Consider the following 14113-nt stretch of genomic DNA (forward strand, 5'->3'; position numbering starts at 1 on the left):
CAAGTCCTTGGCCTTGGCCTTGGCCTCGGGTTGCCGGTCCTTGGACACAACACTGGTGTGTATGCTTGCACGTGCACAATCGGGTCGATGACGGGAGGTTCTTCGCTTCAAAAGTCGATCTTCGGTCAAATATGTAGCAAGCTGACCCAAGTAGTAACTACTGCAGCTCGTGTGTGTGTGTGTGTGTGTGTGTGTGTGTGGGGGCGTGTGTGTGTGCGCGTGTGTGTGCGCGTGGTGTGTGTGTGTGTGTGTGTGTGTGTGTGTGTGTGTGTGTGCGCTCGCGCGCGCGCATGTGCGCGATGTGGCCCTTTGCAGTAACACAGTAAAAAAAAATTGGCTCTTAGTCGCTGACTGGTTGGCCACCCCTGGCCTAGATATTCTGTCCATAAAGGTTATGAACAGAATCGGCGACGAAGGGCAGCCTTGGCGGAGTCCAACCCTCACTGGAAATGATTCTGACCTACTGCCAGCAATGCGAACCAAACTTTGACATTTTCACAGTTTTAATCGATTTTACATATCACCTATCACAGAATTTTAATGTACACGTGGATGACATTTCGGACCCATTGTCCAGAGAATTCTTAAACTTTTTCAACTGTTTTGATTTTAAACAGCATGTCTCACAGCCGACTCACAACTGAGGACAAACCCTGGACCTGATCAGAACTTACGGCCTGTCAATTGATGTGACCTCTGTTGTTGACCTGACTGTGTCAAACCGTTACTGTGTACATTCTAACATCGCCAGTTTTAATCATAAAGAGACCCCGGTGAGAACAGTAAGGCAACACTACCTGACTTCTGAAGTGGCTGCAAAGTTTATCAAGATCTTAAAATGCACTCACATTGTTGATAATTTTAACAGAAACTTAAAATCAACACTAGATGCAGTGGCTCCACTTTTAATTAAAACTATCAAAATAAAGACTGTACTCTGGTGGAGAAATGATGTTGTTCAGAGGTCAAAAAGGCAATGCAGGAGTGCAGAGAGGAGGTGGAGAAAAAGTAAACTCACAGTTCACTATGACATATTATGTAGGCAACTCAAATCTTACAGTAAAACAGTGAATCAGGAAAGAACAGCCTTCTTTTCTAATCTCATCACAGTTAACCCCGGACTTTTTTTTCTCCACCTTTGAGCTTTTTACCAGCTCACATTCTAAAAAGTCCCCACAGACACCAACAAATGCTCTCTGTGAGGACTTTGCAATCCACTTCAGTTGTAAAATCGACAACATAAGGTCTTGTCTTTTAACTCTGAAGTTATTTTTAGCAGAGGAAACACTGGAGAGTTTTGCCCCAGGTAAATCCCACAACCTGCCTTTTAGATCCAATCCCCACATCACTTTTAAAGATATTTTATGGATTCTTTGAGGAACAGATTTTGAAAATAGTCAATTGCTCTCTTCGGACGGGTTTTTTCCCCTACTGCTTTTTATAACGGCGGTAGTGAAGCCCCTTCTGAAGAAGAGCTGTTTGGACCCCAGCGTTTTTAATCCTTTCAGGCCTGCATCCAACTTACCATTTTTAAGTAAGATTTTAGAGAAACCAGTTTTTGTCCAATTAAATTATTTTTTACATTAAACCCACACATTGTGTGAAGAACATGGGCGTCATTTTTGACCGAGCTTAGTTTTATTTCTCATCTTAGAAACATAACTATGATTGTTTTTTTATCATCTCAAGAATGTAGTCAGAGTGCGCCCGTTTCTCTCTCAGGCTAACAAGGAAGTGCTGATGCATGTTTTTATTCCCTGTCGCTTGGATTACTGCCTGCTCTCTGGTCTTCCTAAAAAGAGTATTCTAAGCCTGTATGAGTCTAGGGACTCCAAAACTCAACGAGTTTTGACAAGGACCAGAGGTTCTCTCATTTCATGGAAGAGTAGAAAAAAGCCAACTGTTGCACTATCTACCTGCAAGGCAGAGTACATGGCCTTAGCTTCAGCTATCCAGGAGTGTATGTATTTACATCAGCGATTCAAGGGTATGGATAAATACAACTATGCACCAACCAAGGTTTATGATGACAACCAAGCGGATATCGCATTAGCAAGAAATCCCGTTGACCGTCAAAGATATAAACATATTGATATTCAATATCACTTCATACGAGAGGCGGTGCAGCCCGGTGGCAAACCCTCCTTCGCGTTTTTTCACTTATCGAGTCCGTGTCCCAGTCCCCATTAACCGCGATAAGCGAGGGATCACTGCATATCCACTCCTTGCTTATGTACTCAGAAACAATACTTATTTCATAAGTATTTTAACGCATGACCTTACATCTCAGAAATATGTTGAAAATGTTTTGAAGTGTTTAAGTCTGTCATTACATGTGAGGAAAGTAGTATGTTTTGGATTGATACATACACACACAATCAGCTTTGCTAATAGTATACATGTAACAATGATTAGATGTTTTATAAATGTTCTCCAATACGTTAACATTCTAATTTTAACTGTTTGACATTTATGTAAACCAAAGGAGTGGAAAGGTACTCTAAGCAAGATTGCCTAATGCATGTTAGCCAACAAAAGATATGTTTTGGCAGTTTTTTCTAATAAACAGGAAAGCAAAAACCAGTTAGAACTGGCCAAAATTAAAAAAACAAAAAAGCCTTTTCTTGAAATTTGCCATCCAAAGTTTCTATCAGGAGATGCCTCAATTTTTTGAAGCTCTTTTAGCTTTTGGAATTCAGGAAGCTTCCTTCTCAGATCGAGCAAGAGTTGGGGCTGCATTATTAACAGATAACATTACATTTCTTATTTGCTTTCTGTGTGAGACTCAGAGTCGGTCGAAACATTTTGTTATATATTGGATGGAGTGATGGAGAAAGACGAACGTAATATCATCATGTTTTAAAGTTTCATTTCAGTATATGCTTGATTGACCTCGAATGATCTGTTCTCACAACTTGTACACAATGGAGCACAGAAAAAAGGAGGGGGTGAGCAGAGGTGACTTACTCGCGGATAGAGAGAGACACGACCGGAAGGGGGGTGGGGGGGGGGGCATGTGGGGCATGTCAGGCTGTTCGGCGTTGCGTGAAAGAAAAACATTGATGGTGTATATGAGGTTAAGTGGTTTCGCTCATGACGAGATTAAAAGGTTGGAGATACTTAACTTGGTTCAGAGTGATAGCGAGGTGAATATTTTAGTTTGTCTGTAGAGTTATGTCTGCGATGAGAATGTGTGCTTTATTGATCTTTACGTGTGTGTAGATAAGCGCGACTCTTGGGGCGTCTCATGTTTGTTTCGTTTTCTATCTTGCCCCGTGAAGAGAGTTTGTACGGCATCTAATGGGATTAAAAGGGAACTTCTTACCACCAGTTAATCTTAAATTCATCAACCGGCGCTACGTGTAGTATGTGTCATACTGATTAATAGAAAATGGATGAGGATAGGTGTAGAGACACACAGTTTTGGATACTTATCGAGGGTGAAAGGCAAGTGAAAACAATGATGGTGACGAGACGTAAATTGAAAAGGGAGTTTAGCATTTGAAGAAAGAAAAAAAAAACACGCAGGAGAGGTTGGGCACGGTGATGCTGCAAAGAGGTGGTCATCATGTGTTTCAGTCGACATTAGCCAGAACGTCGCAGGATGTTTAGAAGGTTGTTTGTAAGTCATAAACACACAGTGGTGGGGAGATGATAGTGAGTGGTCGTATGTGGGAGATTGTTAGGTTTCTGGAAGAAGGGTGAACATGCATGTGTGCAGTGAAGGCCTTGATTTGGGATGACTTGTGAGTGTTACATGTTTGTGGGTTTTTAATTATTTGTTTTATAAGTGCTCCTGTTACGCTGCTATTTGCTGTGAAATAAAGATTATAATACATTGTTTTGTAGATTACATCCACATGCTGCACATTTCTCTCGAAAACTGATAAGAACCATCACGACTGCTAATGTGAGAGAAATGATGGTCTTGTGCTATGAAATTATAGGGGTGTTCACACGGCCCACATTTGCTCCGGTGCTGCACCGATGTATTTTGTTGCGATATATCTTACACCGGAGCAAATTTTGTGGAGCGTTCACACGTACAAAGCCGCTGAGCGTGTTTGCGCCGGTGCAGCCTCGATGCAGCCCCACTTGCGTTCACACGGCAGTTTCTGCAGCGGTGCAAAACGATAGAAAACAAAGAGCTGTCGTGTTGGTTCTTTTTAAAACATACACTTTATTAATTTGTTAAACTCAAGCAACTACAGGCACATCCTTCTCCTTCTCGGTCCTCCGTGCCTTCTGCTCGAGAGGCGTTCAATGACCGCCCCCGAAAACGTAAATCAAAGATGACTTCAGTGACACTCAGAAAAGCAAACATATAATGCGCCAAACAGAAAATCAAGAGAGGCAATCACAAAATAAATTCTATGGGGGGGTTGTGAGCACACAACAGCGGAATAAACTACACAAACAACTCCGAGACAGAGCACAAAAGCAACGCATTCTAGCCGTATGTAATCAACTCTTCTCATGCGTAGCGAGGCTACTCCCCCCGCAAACGAGCATTTGCTCCGGAGCAAATTGTAGCGTTCACACGTACCATTTTACATCGGTGCTGCCCCGCAAACGAGCATTTGCTCCGGAGCAAAATTTTAAACCACCTCCCTGAGGTGGGTTAAATTGGCTCTGGAGTAAGCTGTTTTCAGGGACTACACCGGTGTAACTTTGCACGTGTGAATGCTCTACTGGGGTAGCCCCGGCCCAGCACCGGAGCAAATGCTGCCGTGTGAACACCCCTTATGTTAATTCGTTTTCAACTTTGCTGTCATTGAGTTGGGTTGTGCTTTCTAAATTTAGTTCAACACGAGAGCAAAATCTTCCATCTTATCGGTGTTTATGTTTAAGGGTCATGTGTGGGCAATTTGAAGTTGGCTTTGTTAATTTAGAATGACTGCATGTTTTAAGGTCAGCAGGCATTTTTGAAAACCATGCCCTCTGTGGTGTTTACCGAGGACAGGGAAAAAAAGAAAAATGCTCTCTACGCTTACTCGAATGATTCTGTTAGACAATGCATGGATAGACATTGGGTATATAAGCCACCTGGCAACCTTGAACAGTGCATGGGGCAAGCTCTGCATGTTGAAAGAGTGTTAGAGAGAGAAAAAAAGAGAAAGAATGAGCTGCTGGTGCACACTAACATGTTTTTGTCACCTACTAGACATTAATCTCACATGGCTATATTGTATTCTCGATCCAATTTAACGCTGAAAGATGCACAGTATTTAACCCTGTAACCTTATTACAGCTTCCTATTGGGTGTTTGTTTGTTTCTTTGTCTAACATTTAAACAGATGAGTATGTTGAAAGGAAGTTTTTGTATGTGCGTGTAAAGATTGAAAGAAGTAGCGGGAGTAAGTAGAGCGAACACAAGGATTGAAGAACAATTTGTAAGAATAAGGCAAGAGTTTGAAGAAAAAAAAAAGTGGACAATGCTAATTGAATGAATTAAGGTAAAATATACACCGCGTTTATTAACAGAGAGGCACTCTAATCACTGTGTGAGCTCTTCAGGGACCCTCCATGCAGTCGTAAACAGCATGGAAGGGGGCGAGTTGATAACATTGTGTTAGACAGTCCCTTGAATGGTCCCTACTTGTCACAATGGCTGCATTTGTCTGTTTGAAAGTGTTTACAATGTCAGCAGAACGAACTGAGAAATGAGACAAAACCAAACATGAACCCGATCTGACATTCGAATCAGAAGGGATCAGTGCGGCAGATGGAATGGTTGAAGGCACATCTCAACACCTCATTGTTGCGTTGCCCTTTTCCCCTTCACAAAAAAAAAAAAAAAAGGGAGGGGGAGGGGAATAAACTCACAGATGGCTAGTATGCCACACTAATATTTGAACCAGGTTATAGCGAATTCAGAGACAGTTGTCGCTTTAGATATCCAACAGAAAGGCAGATTTCTGATTTCATTTGGTAGTAGTTGACGATGGCGACCCATCGAAACAATTACACGTCCAAGAAACTCAAAAATTAGGAGAAAACAGAGAGCCCAGAGAGCTGGGAGCAGTTCTGAGGACACTAGAGAGGGCATAGTGGTTGGAGGTTAACACCTTCATTGATTCAGCCGATGTGGTTAGGACAATTTTTACAGATTTACAATTTTTAGAGGAAAAATGGGAGAATGCATGTTTTCCACCCTAACCACCCTCTTGCAGACCAGGAGAGGGCATCTCCTAAGGAGGAGAACTCCAGACGGAGTGGCCAGGAACGAGACTGGTTTGTATCGGCACAAGATTGATGGATGTCCAGTCCCGTCAACAAAAAAATTGGAGACTCCAATTTGGGAGGCATGTTTTTTTTTATTTTTTTATCTGCAATTCAAGGTAAGCTCAAATGAACAAATCCGAGGCTTAAATCAAAATTTTCTATGGTGGTGACCTTGAAAAAACTTAATTGGGATGAGGCGCTGCCAATTGCGCTGCAAACCATGAGGTCCACCATTAATTCGGCCACGGGTTTCACATCCTTTGGGGTGGAGCATGACCGGGAGTTCCCTGTTCCATGGTGATCCATCGATCCGGGCACTCTTCAACGTATGATTCCCCATTAAGCAGACATAGACTCATTGAGAGTTCTCATCCCTCATTTTCAGGAGCAGACGAGACCCTGATGTGAGCATCCCTGATGTGCTGGTCATGAAACCACAGACGTGGCCTGAGCAGACGTATATGAGACCCAACTTCAAAGTGACATTCGGAAGGACGACTGGACGTGAAACCAAGAAAACGTTATCAGGGAGCCCAGAACTAAGAACATCTTTCTGATTAAACTGGTCATTTTGGTCTCCAGTCCTTCACTGATGTAGGTAGGGATGGTGTCAAGTTCTACTGAAACTTTTATCTCTGGTTGTAGTTTGTTAGATAGGTTGCACCGAAGATTTTGCAATCACATAGGAAAATTTAGTCTCACTGTAAGAACTATTGGTACCACACTTCCACATGAACATCTGTTTAAAATCTTAAAACAAAGAATGTAGTGTGATGTTTGTATCTTCCTCTCCCTTGAGTGATTAACAGCGCCCGAGTATGTTCTTTTGCGACCCCCATCAAGACCCCCCGGGAAGGAACTTCTGTCTGGACTTTGCCATCATGCCAAGAACGAATTGCATCAACCTTCCTTTGTTTCAGTTTAATGTAAATGTAACTTTGAAATATATGATAAAGAGGTGGGAATGATGGAGTAAGACGAACTTAATATTGTCATGTTTTAAAGTTTCATTTCAGTATATGCTTGATTGACCTCGAACGGTATGTTCTCACAACTTGCACACAATGGAGCACACAGAAAAAAGGGCCAACTTGAACTGAATAAAACCAAGTCCTCATTAACTGATAATGTCGGCAGGAAGGTTCAACTTCGGGAGGGCAACATGATAAGATGTCTTCAGTTTGTTACAGTGTCTCAATTCATGCGAAATCTACCCATTGAAGTAACAAGGTACCCATTGTTTGTACCGAGAGATGTTTTGGCCTCTGAGGGGCGTATCGGTGGGCTGGGCTGAGAGGCATTACATGTAAATGAAGAAGGGAGTGTTTTTCCTGATATATCACTTGTAATTTGCATACACGATCAATAAAAAGCCAGCAGAGGCTGCAGAGGTCAGGTGTCAGTTGGTCAGCGCACACGGAGTGGCTTCGTAGAAAACTGTGCCTCCTGCCGACAGAAAAGACAATCTCTTCCTGAGTCTGTTTGTTCAACTGTCCGAGTGAACATCTCTGACACTGAGTTAAAACTTTTGCATTATAGACAGGTTAGGAGACATTCTGTTGTGGGTAACAAAATCAAATGCAGCAGCGGATCCAAAAGCGAATGGGAGACAGTTGGCAGAGGGTAAAGAGAGTGTTTAATGAAAGAGATCTGATGATCCAGCTCAGGACACAATGGTGGCTCGCAAACAAGAAGGTGAAGCTCCCGCTTAGTGTTGGAGAAGGGAAGAAGGATTGGCATGAAGGATTAGTGTAGAATCAAGTAGCCTGTGGACGAAAACGCGAAGCCAGGCTGGGCAGGGAAGCACTGCAAAAAACACAATCAAAATCAAATGGTAATGCACTGAAGTCCAAAATGGCAAGCGTGTGCACAATTAGTGGCTGAAATACCACTCATAATGCGTGAATCATCTAGCACATGCTTGCAGATCAGCAGAGGTCTTATACAAAGGAGGAGATTGCTAATCAGAGGCGGGTGTGGGAACACCCTGCGGCCCAGCCTGATAATTAAAGGAAAGAGACAAACAGAAGGGCCCCGGAATTCTCCAAAATAAATGAGCAAGTGAAAATAAATACACAGAAGGAAGAGTGTCTGTCACATCACACATACTCTTGTTTCGTGGAAGGGAGGGCCAGTCAAACAGTGAGTTTATCCTAGCCCAAATCTGTCCTAGTTTCATTGATTTATGAGCAATTTAGGTGAATTGATCACTTGTCTTATCCACCCAAAAGGATTATTTTGCTTTGAAGGATTTTTCGCCCTTTTTCTTTTGAGATACTGAGCATTGAAACCCTTTTCATCAGGATTTTTTTGACTTGATTGACTTTTTGAGGGATTTCAACTCTGACTTCATGTGAGTAGAATTATTTGAACCCAGAAATGTGATTCTGCAAGCAGCTTCCATTTCTGCAAATGGTTGTTCAAAATAGGAGTCAACTGAAGTAAGTCTGGACTGACGCTCATGGAGCTGTAGTAGTTAGAACCTTGAGGAATCTTTCTCAACACCTGCTTAAGGTATTTCCCTTCCCTTTAAATTCACGTTGCTGTGGAATAAGGAAAAGAGTAATTTTAACACTTTGAATGCAGACTCGGGTGGGACTATTTCAGTCCCTCGGTAAGCAAGATCTGACAGTACGTAAGATTAGGGTATTCGTCCATCCATCCATCCATCTTCTGCCGCTTATCCAAGGTCGGGTCGCGGAAGCAGCAGCTTCAGCAGGGAAGCCTAGAAATCCTTCTCCTCAGCCACGTCTTCTAACTCAGGGGTCCCCAACCGCCGGTCCGCGGACCGGTACCGGTCCGCCGGGCATTTGGTACCGGGCCGCACAGAAAGAACTTGCCTTAATTCCGTTTTATTTATTTCGGAATACGAAAGATGTTTTATTTTGAAAACTTACCGGATTCTCCGTTACATCCGTCTGTGTCCAGCTTGACACACGTCAAGCCACGCTTCTCCGTAACGCGACCAATTAGGCTAAAAACAAACACCGGAGCTCGCAAAATGAGTAAAAAAACTGCTGGAGATCGCAAATGACGGCGGCCTTAAAAGTACGTTCGAGACAACTGGATTAAAGTTATGTCTGAATACTCTGAGATCGCCACAATAGCACTTTTGCTATTTCCGACATCCTACCTGTGTGAGGCGGGGGGGATTATGCAGCAACGGCGACGAAAACAAAATTACGAAGTAGACTGGACATAAACCACACACTTGCGGTGTCATTGTCTCTCCTATTACCCCGAGATGGGACCGTCTGGTTGCAGAAAATCAAGCTCGGTGCTGTGGTGAGTCGTCATTTTCATGCACTTTGAATTTGCGTTGTGTCGTATTTTGAAGGCATTAAACATTGCCATAGCGTTGCGGCCAGATTAGACGCTCCTTGTGTTTATTATTATATTTCGAAAACACCACAGTTTTCATGCAGCTCATACCATATTATTTTGTTGTATTATTTCTGCCACACCTTAAATGCCGGTCCCTGAAAATATTGTCTGACATAAACCGGTCCGTGGGGCAAAAAAGGTTGGGGACCCCTGTTCTAACTCATCTGGAGGGATCCCAAGGCATTTCCAGGCCAGCTGGTAGACATTGTGTCTCCAGCGTGTCCTGTCTTGTCCTTGGGCCCTCCTGCCAGTGGGATATGCCCGGAATACCTCATCAAGGAGGCGTCCAGGAGGCATTCTAATCAGATGCTCGAGCCACCTCATCTGGCTCCTCTCAATGTCAAGGAGTAGCGGTTTGACTCTGAGTCACTCCCAGATGACCGAGCTTCTCACCTACTCCCTAAGGGAGAACCCGGACACCCTGTGGAGGAAATTCATTTCAGCTGCCTGTGTTCGGGATTTTATACTTGGTTCATGACCCATAGCTTGTGACCATAGGTAGGAACTAGAGCTGTCACACGATTAAAATATTTAATCGTGATTAAAAATGCAACCGTCATAATTAACTCAAAATAACTCATAATTAATTGTGATTACTCACACATTTTTTATCGTTTCTAAATTTCCTTTTATTTTTTATTTTTGTCCTATTTTTTCCCATTTTAATGCTCTCACCAACAGGGAGTCATGGATCAGTTTTCTATGTGCAAAATGCAAATATTTACTGAAACAACAATTTCGATTTTCAATTTTACATGAACATTTTTCACTTGGAGCAGTTATTCACACAATCTCTCACACAATATTAATGTCCATCAACAACAGTGAAAAAAATATTTTGTCACACAACAGCTCCTTTAACAGCTCTTTTTAGGGAATCAAAACAGAGCAATATAAAATTATAAAGTGCACATCTAAGGTAAACTAGTACTCAGCCTAAAGTGGATTTAAGCCATGGTTGCACACTTGGTTTTTCTCAAGTTTGCTTTGAACACAGCAGTCAGGCTGTGTTGATTCTGATGGTCCTTTGTAGTGTTGGGCCCTAGCCGGACCCTCGCCTCCTTCTGGAGGCACGGGGCGCTCAGAGTGGCGTCACGCCTCTCTCGGGGGTTGGCGGCAGGCAGGAGGGCCGACACAGACGTTTCCCAGTTGAGCCGCAGACCAAGGGACACACCAGATGTATCAGAGTCCTAGGTTGAAGTTGATCTAACACTAAGTACAAACTTAGTCAAGAGTCCAAGTGGCAGGCTGATCACAATCGAGTTTTATTCAAAGCAAAACCCAGAGAGTTACAGATGTGCACATCAGAGCTCTCACTTTATCAATGACAATACAAAGGTTTTATAGAGCATTGTGGGGTCACTCCCTTTGATCCCATTGGTTGGTGTTTTAGGGACGCCCCTCATTTATCAGTTCTAATGGTATCGTGATGCGTTGTATAATTCTGCTTGGCCGTAGCAATCGTCATCATCTAGTTTTTGATGGTATCTAAACACAGTTTCATACCTTGGTTCTAGTTTATAATGATGTCCTAGTGGGCTTACTACTATACACTCGTTATGTTGTAAGACACAAAGATATATATACTTTTGTCTAATCTAATGGTGACTACTGATGACTATTACTTACACACTCGTTATGTTGTAAGGCATATTCTTCACCATAAAACAGACACCACACCTTCTTGCGTGGAAGTCTCTCTATGGCTTTGTGTAGACATCATTTCGGATGACTACCGTATTTTCACAACTATAAGGCGCCATTAAAAGTCTTAATTTTTCTCCAAAATGGACAGGACGCCTTATAATGCGGTGCGTGTTATGTATGCGCCGAGTTCCAAAGCCTGACTAAGAGCACCTCTGGCTGACACGCTGTTTATATAGAGAAAAGGTGGACGTGAGTGACGACAGGCATGCGGAAGTCGGCCAATGAGAGAAGGGTGGGCGTGTAAGAGGACGCTAAAGGCACGTCCCGAGCAGGTACCAGTCGCCAATGAGTGAAGGGTGGGCGTGTAAGAGGACGCTAAAGGCACACCCCTAGGAGGTACCAGTCGCGTGAGTACATAGTAAAATGGATAAATAAAGTACAACCGAACTCAGTTTTGCTTCCGTTGCCTTTTTAAAAACGTGTTTTTAGCGTGTGTCTGTATGTCTTAGCTGCTACCGTATGCTTTAAGCTAACATACCTGGTATGTTTTAGCGTGAATGCATGCTCCCGAATGCTTCAAGCTGACGTGTTTTTAGCGTGCGTGCATGCATGCCGTGTGTTTAAGCTGGCGTATGTTTTACCATGCCTGGCTGCGCCCAATAATACAGTGCAAAATAGTTCCAAACAAGTAACAATTGTGTCAGTGGCATACATCGTACTCAACAGGCTACCTGCTCTTTATTCACCAGAGGCTCAGCAACCTAGTCTCTTATTTCTCTCCCGCTTGGTGTACCTTAGCCGTCTCTGCTACGTACAATTTCTGTACATAGCTTGTAATGGAGACTCTCGCTGGCAAAAGTCGTTAGATGCAATGCAAATGATTTCAGCTTGAGTCTAGCTGTGGACAATGTTGACAGGCCATAGATTTAGCGATGGCTTCAGCAAATTTGTTCTTCATCGTGTTATCCATTTTCTTCGCTTTGAAATTATCCATAGCTGTCTGTCTTAGACCAGGGTGCGGAGTAGTCACATCAGCTGTGTGCTTGGCCATTAAGTGGTATTTCAGACTCGACGTGATGAATGCTCAGTTTACGACTGCAAAACATACAGGTAACTTTGGTCTTGTCAGTGGAAGCATCTGGCAACGTTTTAAAAGTAAACTTTCCATTCATAAACTCTTTAAATATCCGTTATCAGTGTCTCGCACTGCCATGGCTGGCAAAACAGACATGGGTGTGGACCTGTGCAGCGCGCTTGTTGTTTTGTTTCCGGTTTATTTATAGAGCAACGTAGCATCCGCTGTGACGTGTTGCCGCATTAATCTCACGATAAAAAATTTAATCACGTTAAAATTGATTTAAATTCATGCCGATAATAACGCGCTAAACTGACAGCTCTAGCAGGAACGTAACTAGACCGGTAAATTCAGAGCTCTGCCTTTCGACTCCGCTCCTTCTTCACCATGACAGACCAATACAGAATCCACATTACAGCAGATGCTGCAATGATCCACCTGTTGATCTCCCGCTCCCTCCTGCCCTCACTCATGAACAGAACCCCAAGATAGAAAGTCCTGCAGTTGGGGCAGGATTTCATGGAGAGGGCACTCCACCCTTTTCCAACTGAGGACCATGGTCTCAGATTTGGAGGTGTTGATTTTCACCCCAACCGCTTTACACTCTGCTCCGAACCACTCGAATGGCAATTGGAGATCATGGCTTGAAGAAGTTGTCAGTACCACATCATCTACAAAAAGCAGAGATGCAATACTGAGGCCACCAAAGCAGACCCCCTCAACGCCTCAGCTGCACCTAGAAATTGTGTCCATAAAGGTTATGAACAAGATTGGTGACAAAGGGCAGCCTGGGGCGGGGTATAAACCTCACCGGAAACGAATCTGACTTACTGCCGGTAATGTGGACCAAACTTGGACATTGGTGGTACAAGGACCAAATGGGCTATATTAGGGTGTATTAGGGGGGTTGGTATGCCATACTCCCAAAACACCCCAACAGGACTCCCCAAGCGACACGGTCGAACGCCTTCTTTAGGTCTACAAAACACATGCAGACTGCTTCGGCGAACTTCCATGCCCCTTCAAGGTAGAGCTGGTCCACGAAAATCATGTTGCTCCACCAAATGTGAGTTTCGACCTCTCAACCGACCCTTATCTCCAGCACCCCTAAATAGACCTTACCCGGGAGGCTGAGGAACATGATTCCTCTGTAGTTGGAACACACCCTCCGGTCCCCCTTTTTGAAAAGGGGAACCACCACCCCAGTCTGCCAATCCAAAGACTGCCCCACTGTCCCTGGCTTGGAGAGGGGGCTAGATTACCATGACCGAATTGGTTATCGCTGTACAAATTCTGCACTGACTGATTGGAACAAAGTCTGAGGTGGAACACCTCCTCGAAAGTACTGCATTTTGCTTCAGTTACGGATGCTTTGTGAAGTGTTTGACAATAATGTTGAGTCTTTGTCTGAGATGTTCACTCGGACAGTTGAACAAACAGGCTCAGGAAGAGATTGTCTTTTCTGCCGGCAGGAGGCGCAGTTTCCTACGAAGCCACTCCGTGTGCACTAATCAACTGACACCTGACCTCTGTAGCCTCTGCCGGCTTTTTATTGATTGTGTATGCAAATTACAAATGATGTATCAGAAAAACAATCCCTCCTTCATTTACATGTCATGCCTCTCAGCCAAGCCCACTGATACGCCCCTCAGAGGCCAAAACATCTCTCGGTACAAACAATGAATACATTGTTAATTCAATGGGTATATTTCGCATGAATTGAGACACTGGAACAAACTCAAGGACATCTTATCGTGCTGCCCACCCGAAGTTGAACATTCC

At 43.5% G+C, this 14113-nt stretch overlaps 1 long non-coding RNA gene across 1 annotated transcript in view; it reads left to right on the top strand.

The window, feature by feature from the left end:
• The window catches only part of LOC109513049 (uncharacterized), a 9907-nt gene extending 4106 nt beyond the window's left edge, over positions 1-5801 (top strand). The window contains exons 2-3 of the long non-coding RNA XR_002167646.1: positions 4122-4123; positions 5559-5801. This is a non-coding gene — a long non-coding RNA (uncharacterized LOC109513049). The remainder of the gene's footprint in view (positions 1-4121; positions 4124-5558) is intronic.
• Positions 5802-14113: the final 8312 nt, after the last annotated feature.

Source organism: Hippocampus comes, unplaced genomic scaffold (genome assembly GCF_001891065.2).
Source record: "Hippocampus comes isolate QL1 unplaced genomic scaffold, H_comes_QL1_v1.1 scaffold180, whole genome shotgun sequence".
Taxonomy (NCBI): Eukaryota; Metazoa; Chordata; class Actinopteri; order Syngnathiformes; family Syngnathidae; genus Hippocampus; species Hippocampus comes.